Source organism: Dasypus novemcinctus, chromosome 2 (genome assembly GCF_030445035.2).
Source record: "Dasypus novemcinctus isolate mDasNov1 chromosome 2, mDasNov1.1.hap2, whole genome shotgun sequence".
Taxonomy (NCBI): Eukaryota; Metazoa; Chordata; class Mammalia; order Cingulata; family Dasypodidae; genus Dasypus; species Dasypus novemcinctus.
In genome coordinates, this window is record NC_080674.1 from 97,684,984 (window position 1) to 97,704,188 (window position 19,205).

The window sequence follows — 19,205 nt, forward strand, 5'->3', positions numbered from 1 at the left end:
AGCTAGATACATTCATTGCCCAAATGCAATAGAGAGGGTAGCTTTGTATAGTGTCTTTCACATTTGAAAGAGGTTTAAAAAAAAGTGTAGTTAAAAGCGTACTCAGAGCAATAGATGATGTCTTAACTTTGTGTTTCAAAACAGGTACCTTATTTGTGTTAAAATTATTTACTTAAATTCTCCTTCTTCTTCCTCATTTTTTTAATTGGAGATTTGTAATGCCCTACAGTGAACTAATACAGAGGCCTAAATAACTAAATATATTAACATTGAAATGCAAGAGGTTTACAAGCTCATATGGCTCAATGCAATAAAATAAAAGTAAAACGACATTTTTTTCTCAGAATGAGGAATATGAATCTTCCAATGAATTTAAAATTCTGGTTAATAAAGTTGCCACGATATATTATGTAGAGGAATTAAAAATATTATGATGAAATGCAGTATAGAATTGGTTAAATTTATTTCTGTCAGAAGGCACTTCATCACATACAGTATAGAAAAGGTGTAAAAGAAATTTAATTTAAAAATTTAATTTAATTTTTAAAATTTCTCTCCCCTTCCCCGTCCTCCCCGCCCCCCAGTTGTCTTCTCTGTGTCCATTTGCTGTGTGTTCTTCTGTGACTGCTTCTATCCTTATCAGCGAGATAAGGATACACACCGGGAATCTGTGTTTCTTTTTGTGGCATCATCTTGTTGTGTCAGCTCTCCGTGTGTGTGGCGCCATTCTTGGGCAGGCTGCAATTCTTTTGCACTGGGCGCTCTCTTTACAGGACGCACTCCTTGTGCATGGGGCTCCCCTACGCAGGGGACACCCCTGTGTGGCATGGCACTCCTTGCGTGTATCAGTACTGCGCATGGGCCAGCTTGTCACATGGGTCAGGATGCCCTGCTCTGAACGTTGGACCTCCCAAGTGGTAGGTGGATGGCCTATCCATTGGGCCAAATCCACTTCCGAACTTTATAGATTTTATGAGTAGTTTTTTGGTTTATTTTTCTCTCCTGAAAGCAGAGTTTGGCATATGCAAGAGAAAATTATCCATGGTGTATTTGAGATAAATACAGCTTACTTAAGTTTTCATTCATATCTGTTATAAGCAGCAACTAGTATCTAAATGTAATTTCCTGATAACTTCCAGAAATTTAGGTAAATTAAAACAGGGTAGGGTTGTGCTTGCTTATACTTTATCACGTTGCTTTAGAAAAGTGTTGCTTTAATTCTGAATATAAACTGCGTATTAATCTGTGACATAACAGCAACAACAATAGAGGAAAGGGTCCTAAATGTCATTCTCTCCAAAGAGCCTTCCTCCCGTGCCTCTGGGAGCTCCATCTATGACTGGTAATTGAAGCACTGACTCTGTAGGTTATACTTGTTCCTCACCATTTAAAAAAGTTTTCCCCAAAGCAAAATAATTTTCCCAGGAATTCTGCTGAAACATGTGAGCATGATTAGACAGCTTTCCCAACAACAACAAAAGCAAATATTAAAAATTCAAAAATTATTTTAAAAATTATTTCAACTTGAAAAAAACCCAGGATTTTAAAAATGTATTCCCTAAAATATCTATGCCCTCCTGGGTCCCTTTTCTTTGGCTTCTCCCCTGAGATTTTTCTGAAATTGTGTCCTTGAGGGTCACTAGTAACTTAAAATTACTGATTTCAATGGCATTTTCTTAGTCTTAGTCCCTTCCATATCTGGGTCACATTGAATGCTGTTGACCCCACTGGCTCTGGAATTTTCTTCCTTTTGGATTCTGTGACATTCTACATACTAAAAATCTTATGGTAGAAAGAATATTGGCAAGAGAGTTAGTTGTGTATCTTATAAGTAGTGTGCTCTGAGAAAAGTTATTTAATTTCTTTTGTCTCTATTTTTGTGTCGTTAAAATGAGTTGTTTTCTTAAATTTCTCTAAGGGAAGTGCTAACACTTCACTTCTGTGGCATTGACAGGTTGTGAACCATTCTACATAGATGAGTTTTCCAGAAAACTAAAAATTACCTTGTCAAATTCAAAGGACTTTTTAAAATAATACATTTCTAATAATTTTATTAATACAATTAGAAAAATATTTCTAGAATTTGTTATATATTTCTCTTTTTTGGTTTAAATAATGAATAACTGTTTTCTAGTAAGACAGAATATCATTTGTCAATTATGTGTGTCTGGGAAATTATCATCAAGGTTCTAGCAAAAGAAAGTAAAATCTTCTATAGAAAACTAGTGAAACTTTAGTAGAAATACTTCTATCTCTGAAACTTCCAACCAATTGCTGCTAAAGGTCAAAAGATATTTATTTAATTACAGATACTTCTTCCCCCCAATTAGGTACTTCTATAATCTATTTTACATATTCATTTTTTGCTTCATACCTTCCAATTTAGGGTTACTATAAACTCAAGTGCAGTATTATTTCCATTGCTACGTATGCCTATAAACAAAATGCGATTTTTAAATATAGGAAATCAAAAGGGATTTGAGGTGGAAGGAGCCTGAGTTCCAGAATCACTTCATGGAGAAGTACCATCTGCCAAACCAAAATGCTAGCCTTGAACTATTCTATGGGTGAAGGACAAACTTCTATTAAGTTTGAGCCATTAATTAGATGGGGTCTATAATTTATAATAAGCAGTTTAGCCTACACTAATCAATACAGATATTTTAATTTCTGTTGCTCCTAATTAGTAAGAATTCAACCTGATATATGTTCCTAAGTCCTTTGATTCAAATTCTTAAATTATCTCTTCAAACCATGTCTGCCACCACTGCCTCACCATTCCTTAACTAGACTCTTGTAGGAGGCTTCTTTCCCCCGATCTCATTGCCTCCCTTCAAAGGCTGCCAGTTATCTCTGCCATAAAAACTAGGCACTTATTCCTCTTGGACTACATTTTACTCCATCTTCCACAGCTATGGGCAGTCTAAGCCCAGAACTCCAGCTCAAGGTAGTTTTCAAAGACCCTGCTTCTGTCCAGGAGATTTTGCAGAAACATGAGTGCATTGTTATTATCTCCCGCTCTTACTGCAGAGTCTTCTGATCCTGATTTGGCTTCTGTGGCAGATTGAAGCCAAACATTCATTTCCCCTTTCTCCTTTTTAGTAACAGAGCCTCTGTGAGTTTCAGAAAGCACATAGTCACCTCATTAGAGAATTTCTTATACATCGTGCAAACAGATATGGTCAAGTGACCAAGTACTTGCAGTTTGGATATTTGCAGCAGTAACATGTGCAACTTTTGGAGAAAAGTGAAACAGCTGCATTGGACCAGAGATGAAAATCACATGTCAGTGAGAGCAGAGCCAATCCATTAGCCCTAGCTCTCTCACTTCTGGACTTAATATAGGAGAAAAATACATCTTTTAAAAGCTGCTATATTTAGGACTCTCATGTAATGAGAAGGTAAGCCTTCATCCTAACACAACTTTCCAAGGAGGTTTTCCTTCTAGAAAAGCATGGTTTTTATTGGTATGATTTATTCGACTTTATAAAGCCAATCAACTTGTGTGAATCCCATTCAATTCACTTTATTAAGACTGGGAGGTATGAACAGCTTTTCCCAGGGTCTGGCCACTCCAAGGCTTGGGTTTTCTCGTACAGAACTGGGAGATAAAATCTAGTAAGAGGGAAGCGGACTTGGCCCAATGGATAGGGCATCCACCTACCACATGGGAGGTCTGTGTTTCAAACCCCAGGCCTCCTTGACCCGTGTGGAGCTGGCCTATGCGCAGTGCTGATGCACGCAAGGAGTGCCATGCCACGCAGGGGTGTCCCTCTGCGTAGGGGAGCCCCACGCACAAGGAGTGCGCCCTGTAAGGAGAGCCACCCAACGTGAAAGAAAATGCAGCCTGCCTAAGAATGGCACCACACACACGGTGAGCTGATGCAACAAAAAGAAACACAGATTCCTGGTGCCGCTGGTAAGGATAGAAGTGGTCACAGATGAACATGCAGCGAATGGACACAAAGAGCAGACAACTGGGAGGGGAGTTGGGAAGGGGAGAGAAATAAATGAAAAATAAACCTTTAAAAAATAAAAAATAAAAAAATCTAGTAAGAAAACAAAAATGCCTGGTGATTAGAGTGAAACTAACATTCTTGAATAACTACTATGCACTTGGGGCTTATAATGCAATATTTCATTTAGTTATAACTACAGCCCTGGGAGGTGGTTAGACCAACAAATAGGCGGCACCAACAAATGGTTGTTGCATAAATGAATAAATGAGTATTATCAATATTTTACAGTTGAGTTAATAGATTCAGAGAAGTTAGATCATTTGCCTCTGGTTATATGGTTAGTAAGCAAATCCAGAATCCACTGTAACATCAATTTAATTCTGGATTCCAAATTTTCTCCACTACATCATGATGCATAGCCAATGTAAAGTTTTCTAGTCATTCAACCTGTCCCATCTGAACTATCAACTTTTTTTAAGATTTAAAAAATTTTTTAAAAAGATTTATTTAATTTATTTCTCTCCCTTTCCCCCACCCACCACCCCAGTTGTCTGCTTTCTGTGTCCATTTGCTGCCTGTTCTTCTTTTTGTCCACTTCTGTTTTTGTCAGCGGCATGGGAATCTGTGTTGCTTTTTGCTGTGTCATCTTGTTGTGTCAGCTCTCCCTGTGTGTGCAGCGCCATTCCTGGGCAGGCTGCACTTTCCTTCGTGCAGGGCGGCTCTCCTTATGGGGCGCACTCCTTGCGCGCGGGGCTCCTCTACATGGGGGACACCCCTGTGTGGCAGGGCACTCCTTGCATGCATCAGTACTCTGTGTGGGCCAGCTCCACACAGGTCAAGGAGGCCTGGGGTTTGAACCACGGACCTCCTATGTGGTGGACAAATGCCCTATCCACTGGGCCAAGTCCGCTTCCCAAATATCAATTTTTGAGCTCAGCCCTCTCATAATATATCTCTTGTTATCCCCCTCAGAGACTGAATTCTATCATAGGAAGCCTTGGATTGCACCCAACTTGGCAATTTTTATTTTCAACCACTGCCACACTAGATGAGTGATTAGACAAGGCCAGTGAATTTGGCTTGGGAGATGATTTATTAATTTCCTGTTGTCTCTATTAGTCTGAAAAACCCATGAAAGCAGAGATTAGCTCTGTATCCCAGAACTTAGCATAAACAATGTACTCAAACAAGCAATAAGTATTTATTGACTTGTATGAATTACATATATTACTATTAATATATTAGCTTTGCTAAAGTGGATACACACTCAGATGCTTAAAACTGGATTATTGTGCAAAGAATAAAATTGAAAAATCTACTTAAATGATATGAAATAATTTGATATATTTTTGAGGGGATGAAGGCTTATGATCTCTCCATTCATATTAGGGGTGGTTTAGGGCAGTACAGGGTGGGGGTTAAGAGATTGGACTCCGAGTTAAAAGCCTGGGTCCCAATCCTAGCCCCAGCAAATACCAGCTGTGGGGACCCAGGGCCCCTTCTAAGTCCGCAGCATGTAGCCACCTGTGTGACCTAGATATAAGTTAAATGTTAACAACCCTCCTCATCGGGAAATAATGTATAGATGATATTGTAAACTATAATCTTTCCAAAGCAGTAAACGTCTTTCCTACAAGAGAAATGAAAATGTCACCACATTCCACGTGTTCATTTCACGTGACCCTAGCAGGAACTCTGTTCTCATACCCTATGGAATGTCCTTGTTCTGAAACCCCTTATATATCACCCCTCATTTTTTCATCTCTTTGTGAAGTGCTGACTTCATTTATTCTTTGACAAGCTGCCATAAATTGTCTTTCCTGTCCGTAAGTCCCAATAAAGCTTATACCTGACTAAATGCCAGGTGTGTTCTTTGGTTTCACAGCTTCACTCGTGCCCTTCAGGATTTGGGTTGTAACACCAGCTGTAGGAACTGGACAAGTCACTTAACCTCAGATGAAAATGAAGATGATCACAGACTCTCATCACGCCACTGGGAGAGTTAAACCCCAAATGCATATAAAGTGCTTAGCACAGTTTCTGGCACAAATAGTGAAAACATTCAATAACTATTAGCAATTATTCTAATTCTGAGTTTTATTAAACATGGAGACAAAGTAATACAAGTTATATCACAAGTTGAAAATGAATCAGTATAATAAAATTGGAATAAAAACTATAACATCAAAACAGGTATGATGGTTAACTTTATGCGTCCACTTGGCTAGGTTATGGTATCCGATTATATGGTCAAGCACTACTGGCCTATTTGTTACTGTGGAAGTATTATGTAGATGGGATTAGCATCTAAAATCAACTGAAAGGCGATTATCTTCCATAATGTGGATGGGGCTCATTTCAATCAGTAACAGGCCTTAACAGCAGGAATTGAGGGTTCCAGGACTCAGGTGTAATTCTGCATCAAAACTACACCCTCCACTCTTTACTGAGTTTCCAGTTTAAGTTATTTAGACCAAAGATTTCAACACCACTCTCAATGGAATTTCCAGTCTCTGGCCTTCCATTTGAATTTAGACTTGCCAACCCACAACTGTGTGAACCAATTCTTTACTGGATGCTGTGGACATACATACTAGCAAAGTTATTACTACCTAAAAAAGAAGAATTCCTCTTCATCAATCAAGACAATACAAATAGTTTTATATCTTTTGTTGATAGATTCCTATTACTACCTAAAACAATTTCAAGACAATTATATTATAATATGATTAAAGTGCATAAAACATTTCCATGGTAATGGAATAATACATTCTTTAGCATATTAACATATTCAATTTAAGAAAAAAGAAAAGTCAATTGTATCCAAATTGTCTCCCTGCAGTCTATCCCATTCCAATTCATTCTCCAAAAGCCTATGTCTAATTATTTTTCTGAAAACATCATGTATAACTGCATGAAGGAATGTATGTAACATCTTAAAATAACAAAAACCAATGAGGTAAACAGTACCCAAGTTGCACACCCTTTATTTCCCACTCTTATACACTGTGATTCTATGACTCTCATTGAATTTCATTTTCAAATATTGAATCTAAATATGTAAAAGTTAATATCACAAAAGCATTGTGGTATCATTTGTACAACAGTCACCATTTGCCATTGCCACTTTCCTAAACTATAGTAATTGATATTCACTGCAATTTCTAAAAATGGGCAACCTGCCCTACTTTTAAAAAAATGCTTTTAGACACTGCCTAGAATGTTTGTCTACTTAATGGACTCTTTGATTTGGGTTTATTCAGAACAATTACCTAGAAACCAAACCAGAATAAAGGTACAAGAATATGCTCAGGACATCTCTCTTCTATTATTATGTCATATGTTTAATAAATACATACATTGAATAAAAACTTACATTTTTGCACAAAATATTTAAAAGAAAGAATGTTGTTCTCATGTGGATAGAGGAATTATGGCTGAAACTATCCCTCACCAATACCTGTGTTTCCTTCTTCCTAGCCTTTTAATTAGTTATGGTCATGTGACTACAAATTGATTTTTGGGGAACGGAATGTGAGTAGAAATTGTGCCACCCCCACGATATCTTCCTATATATAATCCTCTTTCTTTTTCCCAACACTGAGAATTAGATGAGGGCAAAGCCACATGATAGAAACAATCTGGATTCCCTGAATTCTCCATGGAACAGAGGCACTCCTGCCACCTGCAATGGACTATGATGCAAACAAGAAATATATTATTTTATTAAACCATAGATTTTGGGGGTGTTTATCTTTTACAAATACTCACACTATTTACCTTACTAATACAAAAATTTACTCCAGGAATAGGTGCTGCTATTTAACAAAAAAGCTAATTAAAACAGCCTAGAGGCAAAGCTCACACTCAAGGCACCCAAGCATGATGGCCTCAGGATAGCTGCTCTGAAACGGAAAGAGAGGGGTAAAGGAATAAATCGTGTTTGAAGAATGAGTACATCAAAGAAAGAATTTTGGATGTGATGGTTGGCACATGGAAGGTTACTAAATTTTTGAGACAAAGAACCTGGCAGGTTGAGATCCCTGATCTTGTACCATCAGGAAGCAGGATGTGAAAGTTATACAATCCCCAGAAATAGGAGGTTTCTCAGCCTCCATTTGTTGTTTTTTTTTGGAGGTATTTTGTGCATGGGAAGTAGACATTCAACCACCATGCTACATGCACTTCCCCTCAGCATCCATTTGAGATATGGCTACTATAGAGAATAATAGATAAGGAAAAATTTTCCAGTTGGTGGAGCCAATTGCCAGAGAGAATAACGGACAAGGGGATTCTTCCCAGATAGTAGAGTTCTAATCAAAGAATTTCTCTATCTTTCATATAAGAGGGCTTTATAAAGTTTGTCTATGGGGGGTTCAGAATTTCTATGGACAAGTCACTGCTGTGTGTTCCCCATGCCTTCCTTTGCACCATTATATATTGGATGCATATGAGGAAGTGATGGGCAGAGTCATAGTTCACAGGGCTACATGAACCCACATGTGGACCTGACAGAGAAGATTTTCTACTATAAAGAGATCCTGGAATTGGAGCTGGATACAGTGGCCAGATGGGACTTTGGGTTGTTTCCCTTAGGAAAGGCTGAATATCTTCTATGTGTGGGAAGAAGTGTGAACCAGATATTTGGTGACCAGAAAGGTGGATTGTAGCCAAGAATGCTATTGTTTGCCAATATCCATGTTTTCCTCTTCTTCCTGGGCACATTAAAATAGAGAACAGCCAAATGGCCACTGTACTCTTGCATTCTGGTTCACTAACTATAAGCCTAGAAGATGATATATGCCAATTCTAAGCCTGACCCATAAAAAGAAAATCTCTTATCTGAGATTCTAACTCTATTTCTCCATCCACAGGCCAAAAAGAGAAGACTTTGAGGACTGGGAGTAAGGCAGTAATATTGGAAGGGGAACTAAAACCTGGGTCCCTGAATGACTATGTGGATCAGAACCACTTCCAATCACTGACCCATACTGGAGGATAATAAGAGCAAGATATCAATTTTTATTATGTCAAATCATTGATACCTGTGGTTTATCTGCTTAGAGTAGAGTTACCTTAAAAAATACAAATATTGGGTCACATAGTAAAATATGAAATTCAAGGCCCTTAAAGAAAGGAATTCACTGATATTTTTAAAAGTAATTTAAAAATACAATTTGCAATTGTGGAAAGATGGCATCAGATTAGGCAGATAAGGCTCAGCTCTCTCACAAAAACAACAGAAAGAGAGAAAAAACCTGTTTTGGGAGTTAGCTGACCAGAACAGCATGTCACAACTCCTAGGATGGTGAGGGACTGAAAGAGGAAGAACCCAAAACAACAAACTGTGAGTTACCAAACCTCCATGGTGGTGGAAAAGGCTCCCCTCTCCCACCCCCAAGATATAAGCTGGGATAAACCTCTGGCCCATTGCAGCTGACTGAGAGGAGAACAAACATCTTCCTCCTAATCAGCTGTTACAAGGGAAAAGGGAGGAGTTGTCAGGAGGCTTTTCTTCAGTGAATTCAGCCAGTGGAGCCCGCTTTGAATCTCTGCTCAGACCAAAATAAAGGAAAATGGGGAGAGATAGATCTCCAAGGAAAAGTTGTGCCAATGAGCACCATCTATTGGCAGGTCTGAAAATTGCATGGATAAAAACTGCTTTTGGGTCTGTCCTCTAACTTCTGGGAGAAAATCTGCACCCCAATAATGAGTCCCTGGCACAATTTTGATAACTTAAGCTGGTCAATTTTGAAGACTTAGTATAAGCTGAACCAAATATTAAAGAAGAACTGTGAAAAAAAAATAACAATAGACAAGAGAAAGAAATTGGTCATCTGAGTAAATACATCAACATAGTCAGATGCCTGGACATCAGAAAAAATTACAAGCCATACTAGGACACAGAAAGAAATGGCCCAGCCAAAGGAACAAACCAAATATCCTGAAGAGATACAGGATTTGAGACAATTAATCAGTGATGATGACACAACTCTCCTAAATCAATCTAAAGAATTCAAAGAAAATATAACTAAGGAGATAAAGGATATTAAGAAGACACTGGATGAGCATAAAGAACAATTTGAAAGCCTGAAAAGAAAATTAACAGACCTTATGAGAATGAAAGACATGCTAGATGAGATTAAAAATACAAGAGAGGCACATAAGAGCAGATTTGCATTGCTTGAAGATAGAATTAGTGCTTCTGAAGACTGAACATCTGAACTGGAAAAGACAGGAGAATAGAAAGTGAAGAGAAGGAAAAAAAATGGAACAGCATCTCAGGGAACTGAATGACAATGTGAAATGCAAAAACATAGGCATTATCAGAGTCCTAGAAGAAAAGAATGGAAAAGGGGCAGAAAGAATATGAAATAATGACTGAAAACTTCCCAACCCATATGAAAAACAAATATAAATATCCAAGAAGGACAACACACCCCGAAGAGAATAAATCCAAATAGTCCTACCCTGAGATACCTACTATTCAGACTGACAAACATCAAAGATAAAAAAAGGATTCTCAAAGAAGCAAGAGAAAAGCAAAGAATGACATACAGGGGAAGCTCTGTAAGATTAAGTGCTGACCTCTTACCAGAAACCATGGAAGAGAAAAGAAAGTGGTATGATGTATATAAAGTACTGAAAGAGAAAAACTGACAGCCAAGAATTCTATATCTGGCAAAGATGTCATTCAAAAATGAGGGTGAGTTCAAATTCTTCACAGACAAACAAAAATTGATAAAATATGTTACCAAAAGACTGGAATTACAAGAGATGCTAAAGGGAGTGCATTAGCCTGAAAGGAAAAAACAAGGGTGAGAGACTTGGAGTGGAGTGTAGAAATGAAGATAATTAGAAAGGGTAAATTAAAGGGTAAAAAGACAGACAATGATACAATATGATGACAGAAATCAAAGGTCAAAATCAATGAAGTAATGTCGTTACAGTAATAACATTTAATGTTAATGGCTTGGAAACCCCAGTCAAAAGACACAGACTGAGAGAATGGATAAAAAACTATGAATCACCTATATGTTGTCTACACAAGACTCACCTCAGATGTAAGGATACAATCAGGATAAAAATGAAAGGGTGGAAAAAGATATTCCATGCAAATAGTAACCAAAAAAAAGCTGGAGTAGCAATACTAATATTGGACAAAATAGATTTTAAATGCAAAACTGTTAAAAGGGATGAAGAAGGTCATTACATATTAATAAAAGGGACAATTCAGCAGGAAGAAATAATTATACTAAATATTTATGCACCTCACCTTGGTACCCCAATATACATGAGGCACATATTGGCAAAGTTGAAATGAAAAATAAATGTCCTACAATAATAGTTGGAGACCTCAGTTTACCACTGTTTTGGATAGAGCATCTGGACAGAGGACAAGTAAAGAAACAGAGAGTTTGAATAATATGATAAGTGACCTAGACCTAACAGATATCTATAGAGCACCGTACCCCAAAACAGCAGACTATGCTTTCTTTTCAAGTGCTCATTGGATCCTTCTCCAAGGTTGACTACATGTTGGATCACAAGACAAGTCTCAATAGGCTTAAAAAGATTGAAATTATACAAAACACTTTCGCAGACTATAATGGAATCAAGCAGAAATTAATAATAGATGGAAAAAGGGAAAATTCATAAATATATGGAGATTAAACAACACATTCTTAAATAATCAGTGGGTCAAAGAAGAATTGCATGAGAATTCAGCAAATATCTTGAATAAATGAAAATGAGAACATAACATTTCAAAACCTATGTGTGTTAGTCACCCAAAGGGGTGCTGATGTAAAATACCAGAAATCTGTTTTGTGAAGGGTATTTATTTGGGGTAGAAGGTTACAGTTAACAGGGCATATATCATAAGTTACTTCCCTCACCAAAGTCTTTTGCCATGTGTTGGAGCAAGATGGCTGCTGACATCTGCCAGTGTTCAGGCTTCCTGGATTCCTCTCTTCTCAGGGCTTGCTTCTCTTCAGGCTCAGGTTTCCTCTCTTCCCAGGGCTTGCTTCTCTTCCCTCACAACCAAGCTCCTCTGTGTGCTTACTTCCCAGGGCTCCAGCTCAAGACTCTAGCATCAAAATTCCAACTCTCTCCTTTGCCACGCCTTTTATCTGTGGGTCCTCACCCACCAAGGGGCAGGGACTCAAGGTCCTACTGATGTGGCCCAATCAAAGCCCTAATCATAATTTAATTATGCCCAGGTACAAACTAGTTTACAAACAGAATCCAATATCTATTTTTGGGATTCATAACTATATCAAACTGCTACACTATGGGACACTGCAAAGGCAGTGCTGAGAGGAAAACTTACAGTCCCCAATGCTTACATTAAAAAAGAAAAAAGAACTAAAACTGAAGACCTAACTGCACCTCAGGAGGAACTAGAAAAAGAACAGCAAACTAATCCCAAACCAAGCCGAAGAAAAGAAAGAGTAAAGATCTGAGCAGAAATTAATGAAATTGAGAACAAAAACAATGAAAAACAATAGAGAGAATCAACAAAACCAAAACTGTTTCTTTGAGAAGATCAACAAAGTTGACAAACCCTTAACTAGACAGATAAAGAAAAAAAGAAAGAAGATGCAAATAAATAAAATCAGAAATGAGAGGGGGGACGTTACCACTGACCCCGCAGAAATGGGAGCTCATAAGATGCTACTATGAACAATTGAATGCCAAAAAATTAAACAATGTATAGGAGATGGAGAAATTCCTAGAAACACAGGGGCAACCTACACTGATCCTGGAAGAAATAGAAAACCTTAAAAAACCTATCACAAGTGAAGAGAAAGTGAAGAGATTGAAACAGTCATCAAAAACCTCCCCAAGATGAAAAGCCTGTGATGACATGGCTTCAAAGGTGGAGTCTACCAATCATTCAATGACAACCTAATACCAATCTTTCTCAAGCTATTCTGAAAATTTGAACAGAAAAGAATGCTACCAAACTCATTGTATGAAGCCAACATCACCCTAATACCAAAAACAGATAGATACTAGAAAAAAAGAAATGTACAGACGAATATCTGTAATGAGTATAGATGCAAATATCTTCAACAAAATAATTGCAAACAGAATCCAAAAGCAAATTAAAAGATCAAGTGGGTTTTATCCACAGGTATGCAAGGGTGATTGATTCAACACAAGAAAATCAATCAGTGTAATAAATCACATGTATAAACTGAAGAAGAAAAATCACATGATCCTCTCAATTGTTGCAGAAAAGGCATTTGACAAATACAACACCCTTTCTTGATAAAAACACTCCAAAGATAGGGATACAAGGAAGTTTCTCAACATGGCAAAGTGCATATATGAAAAACCTACAGCTAGCATAGTACTGAATGGTGAAAAACTATAAGCTCTCCTGCTGAGATTGAGACAAGACAAGAAGGCCCACTGTCAACACTACTATTCAATACTGTGCTAGAAGTTCTAGTTAGAGCAATTAGGCTAGATAAAGAAATAAAAGGCACCCCGTGAGGAAAGGAAGAAGTAAAACTTTCACTATTAGCTGATGACATGGTCCTATATTTAGAAAATCCTGAAAAATCCACAACAAAGCTATGAGAATTAATAGACTAGTTCAGCAAAGTGGCAGGATACAAGATTAACAGGCAGAAATCAACAGCATTTCTATACACTACTGATGTGCAATCTGAGGAGGAAGTCAGAAAAAAATTCCATTTATAATAGTGATTAAAAGAATCAAATATTTAGGAATAAACTTAACCAAGGACATAAAGGACATGTATTCAGAAAACCACAAAACACTGCTAAAAAGAAATTGAAGACTTAAATAAATGGAAGAACATTCTGTGTTCATGGACTGGAAGACTAAATATTGTTAAGATGTCAATTCTACCAAACTAATTTACAGATTCAATGCAATTCCAATAAAAATCACAACAGCCTTCTTTGCAGAAATGAAAAAGCCAATAATCAAATTTATTTGGAAGTGTAAGGAGCCCCAAATAGCCAATCGTATCTTGAAAAGAATAAAGTTGCAGGACTCTCTCTTTCAGACTTTAAATCATATTACCTAGCTACAGTGGTAAAAACATCATGGTACTGCCATAAAGATAGACACATAGACCAAAGGGAATAAAATGATGGCTCAGAAAGAAACCCTCACATCTATTGTCAAGTGTAGTTTGACAAGCCTGTCAAACCCATCCAGCTGGGGCAGAACAGTCTGTTCAACAAATCATGCTGGAAGAACCGAATAGACATATCCAAAAGAAATAAAGAAGACCCCTATCTCATAACTTATACAAAAATTGACTCAAAATGGATCAAGGTCCCTAAATATAAAAACAACAACCATAAAACTCCTATAAGAAAATGTAGGAAAACATCTTCAAGATCTTGTGGTAGGCGGTAGTTTCTCAAACCTTATGCCCGAAGCACAAACAACAGTAGAAAAACTAGACAAATGGACCTCCTCAAAATACAAAACTTTTCCACCTCAAAGGACTTTCTCAAAGGGGTGAAAAGGCAGCCAAATCAATGGGAGAAAATATTTGGCAATCACATATCCGATAAGGGTTTAATATCCATGATATACTAAGAGATCATACAATTCAACAGTAAAAAGACAAACTACCCAATTAAAAAATGGGAAAAGACTTGAAAAGACTACTATCCAAAGAAGAAATTCAAATAATGAATAAACACATGAAAAAATGTTCAACACTACTAGCTATTAGGAAAATGTAAATCAAAACTGTAATGAGATATAATTTTACAGCTATTAGACTGGCCACTATTAAAAAGCTGGAAAACTGTAAATGTTGGAGTGGATGCAGAGGCAGGAATGCTTACTCACTGTTGGTGGGAATGTAGACTGGTACAGCCACTGTGGAGGACTGTTTGGCAGTTTCTAAGGAAGTTGAATATAGACTTGCCATGGGACCTGGCAATGCCATTATTAGGTACATACTGAGAAGAGATGAGATCAGTGACACGAACAGGCATCAGCACACTGATGTTCATAGTAGCATTATTCACAGTAGCCAAAAAGTTGGAAACAACCCCCAAGTGTCCATCAACTGATGAATGCATAAACTAATTGCGGTGTATATACACAATGGAAATATTATGCAGCAGTAAGAAGAAATGAAGTTGTGCAGTATATGACAATATGGGTGAAACTGGAGGACATTATGTTGAGTATAGCAAGCCGGACACAAAAGGACAAATACTGTATAATTGCACTACTATGAACTAAATATATTATGTGAAATATGACTATGGATAAAATTGCATATATAAGACTTTTTCTTTGAAGCTGAACAAATGTAGGTTAATACTACATAACGTTAACATCAGAAAAAACAAAACAAAACACATTACACTAAGTGAAGGAGACCAGACATGGAGTACTACATATTATATGATTCCATTTATATAAAATATAAATATAAATCAATTTATAAAGATGAAATTAGATTAGTGGTTATGTATGGGTGGGGGAGGAATGCTAATGGGTCTGGAGTCTTTCTTTTTGGAGTGATGAAATTGGGCTAAAATTTTTGAGGTGATGAATGTACAATTTTGGATTATACTAAAAGCCATTGATTTCACATCTTGGGTAGATCATATGGTATATAAATATATTTCAATAAAACTGCTTAATAAACATATAAGTGTGCAAGAATAGCCAGAAATAGCAACTATGTACAGCAGGGGAATCATAGAAAGATAGAAAGGTGAGGAATTTTCTTTTTATTATTATTATTATTGAAATAATGAAAACGTTCTAATAATGATTGAAGGGATGAACACATAACTATGTGATTATACCAAATTCCATTGATTGCACTTTGGATGAATTGCATGCTTTATTAATATGTCTAAATAAAATGGATTAAAAAATACAATTTGCCAATTATTTTATCAGATGATGAACAGTTTACTCAGATAATAACTCCTTCCAAAGAGTTAATACTAAAAACATAGTTCTAAGGACTTAAGTTTTACCCTTTGTATTTTATTAGAATTTAGGAATATTACAATAGTATCCACAGATACATTTTAAATAAATCATTTCTATTCTTTTAGGTATTTTAACTATTTTAATTATCAACTCATAAAAGGGAAAAATCATATTGATTCTGTAGTGTAATAAAGATTTTGGTTGATCTTTGTCTCAGGTTCTGGTAATGTCCTCTAAATCTTTGGAATTTCGCATGATAAAGTGGCTCTTGTTATTATTATCCTGAATAATTTATGCTAATGAAATCTCTATCAAAACAAACTGCAGGTGGGGGAAGCAGCAAAGAAGGAGAGGGTTTGGGGGCTTTGATCCAGGTCATTTTAGTCTGACCTCCTTGACCTCTGGGAGAGGCTGGAGATTGAGTTCAATCACATCAATAAAGCCTACATAATGAATCCCCAATAAAAAGTCTGGAGACCCCAACATTGGAGGGTTTCCATGATAATATACATTGATTTAACTGGAGGGTGATGTGTTATGACTCCATGTGGACAGGACATGGAAGCTTTGCATTTGAGACCTCCTGGAACGTGCCCTATATCTCTACTTTATTTGTATCCTTTTGGCTATAATAACTATAATCAGTATTATATCACCTTCTGAGTAATGTGAATCATACTGGTGAATTAGTGAGCCTTGGTGTAGGTGGGAACGCCTGGATTAGTTGCCATTGGTCAGAGTGCAGTGGCCCTGGCCCTGAACCTGTGGTTAGTGCCTGAAGAAGAGCCTTCACCTCTGGAACCTTGCCTCGCGCTGGGCAGTCAGAGTGAGAATTGTATTGTAGTTAATGTCAGAAGTGTCTGAAATTATTTTCTGGTTCTATTATCTATTATCTATTTGTTTCTATGTATCTATTAAGATGAGCAATGACTAACCACATGGTCTTAATTAGTTGATCATATAATCTACCATGTAAAGTGAAGGCTTGATACTGACACCAAGTTATTGATATCTCAGGTGTAATCTGGAGGCGTGGGATTCAGGGGGGAAAAACAATAAAAAAATATGTAAGTGGTCACATGTTTAACTGGCACTCAAATGTAGGGTCTCAAAATCTGTGGTGTCCCCTTCACTCTTTGATTGTCACTTAAAGGCAATACCTGTCTTTTTTACTGATGTCAGCTGTCAGGCTACATTCAAGACTCATTTAATGCAGATAGTCAAATACTCCACAAATATTAGGTCTCCTTAAAGACATCTCATTCTTAAACAACCCTTTGTTCAAGAGTTTTAGATGGAATTCAGTGTTAGAAAAGTGGAGCGTCAGATCATCGCAGTAAGAATATTTAATATGAGAGCATCACATAGAATTCTTGGGTAGTTTTAGGGGATTGAGTAAAAAAGGAAGGATATTGCATTAGCTTCCTAGGGCTGCTGTAACAAAGAGCCACAAACTGGGTGACTTAAAACAACAGACACTTATTTTTCACAGTTGTGGAGACTAGAAATCTGAAATTAAGGTGTCAACAGGGCCATACACTCTGAACTCTCTAGGGAAGTACCTCATTGTTTCTTCCTAGCTTCTGGTGGTTATCAGCACTCCTTAGTATTCTTTCACTTGTGGCTGCATAATTCCAGTCTCTGCCTTCACCTCCACATGGCCTTCTCCCCTCTGTATCTGTGTCTCTTCTCCTCTTCTTATGAGGACACCTATTAAGTATGACCTTATCTTAACTCATCAAAAACTATTTGCAAATAAGGTCACAGTCAACATTTTTGGGGAGGGGGGCATATTTCAACCCTATGGTAGCTTGGAGTTATGTACCCCAGAAAACATGTCTTAATCCAGATCTATACCTGTGGGTATGTACCTTTCTGATCTTTTGATAAGGTTACTTCAGTTACCTTTGTAACTATGTGGCTCAACTGAATCAGGATGGGTCTTAATCCTATTATTGGAGGCCTTACAGAGAAGGCCACACAGACAAGAGCCAAGGTGTGCAGCCAGAAGCTGGAAGTCAATGGTTACAGAGAAGGCCACACAGACAAGAGCCAAGGTGTGCAGCCAGAAGCTGGAAGTCAATGGAACTCAGACGATAAAAGAGAGGATGCCAACATGTGAATTTCCATGTAACAGAAAAACCAAGGACAAGGATCACCAGCAGCCAGCCCTAGAATACCACAGCCTAGTATACCATCACCTTGCTGATTCCTCAGTTTTAGACTTCTCCTGGCCTCAAAACTGTAAGCCAATAAATTCCCATTGTTTAATCCAATCCATTGTGTGGTATTTATTTTAGCAGCTGGGAAACTAAAACAGACCCATAACAGATATTAAGACTATTACCTATTAGATTTTATTACACTTATAACAAAAAATATTTAAGGATCAGGAAAAAGATCTGCTAAGGAATAATATTTTTTAGAATATAGATTGAGGGTCAGAAAAACCTTCAATAGCAGGGACACAGTACAAAAAGTCACATGTATATTGTTCATCTTCCCATTCAGCAAAATTTTGTCTTCAAAACTAAGTGATGATTGAATAATCTTACAGAAACACAAAATCTTAGAATTGGAAAATACTTCATCCAGTCTTCCATTGAATATAAGAATCTAAGTGACAAAACCCAGTGATAGATGAGAGATGGTCATGTGTACAGAATTTAAATTAAACTCACATACCTTATAGCATGTGGCATATTCTGATTTGGATAGCTTTGCTAAAATTTATATTAATAAGGTAAAGTCTGTCTCCTCTTGAACTTTAGAGCTTAGAAAATAGCTAATCATTGTTTTGCAGACCGTCTTTCCAAATATGCATAGACTTACATATATTTAGCCATCGGCACAATTACATTTCTTGAGGTCATTGAAAGAAAGACACAATAAGCTGATCTTTCTGTCATTGGTATTAAAGAACTTTCAAAACTTGATACTTCCACAAATTAAGTACTAAAAGGAAAGGTTTTTTTTTTCCTTTAAAATACAGGTTTAATGGAATTACTTCATTTGTCTCCATGTCACTGGATGATTAATTAAAAGCTTTTCTTCAATTATCATATTATTTGATTTGGTCAGTGGTTACATAAGTTTTATAAGAATATAAGCAAACCAAAATGTTAACACCTACAATGTAACTAAAATACTTTGAGGAACAATGAAAAAAACCTTCGCCCCTTATGCTAAAAACAGTTAATAAGTGTTTAATGTGACAAGTGACTTCAAAACTTGCAATTATCCTGTAAAGCATGTCGTCACCGATAGAGGCAAAGACAGAAGACAGT

At 37.0% G+C, this 19,205-nt stretch overlaps 1 protein-coding gene across 12 annotated transcripts in view; it reads right to left on the bottom strand.

Moving 5' to 3' along the window:
• The window catches only part of MCTP1 (multiple C2 and transmembrane domain containing 1), a 568,532-nt gene that overhangs the window by 261,526 nt on the left and 287,801 nt on the right, over positions 1–19,205 (bottom strand). The window lies entirely within an intron of this gene.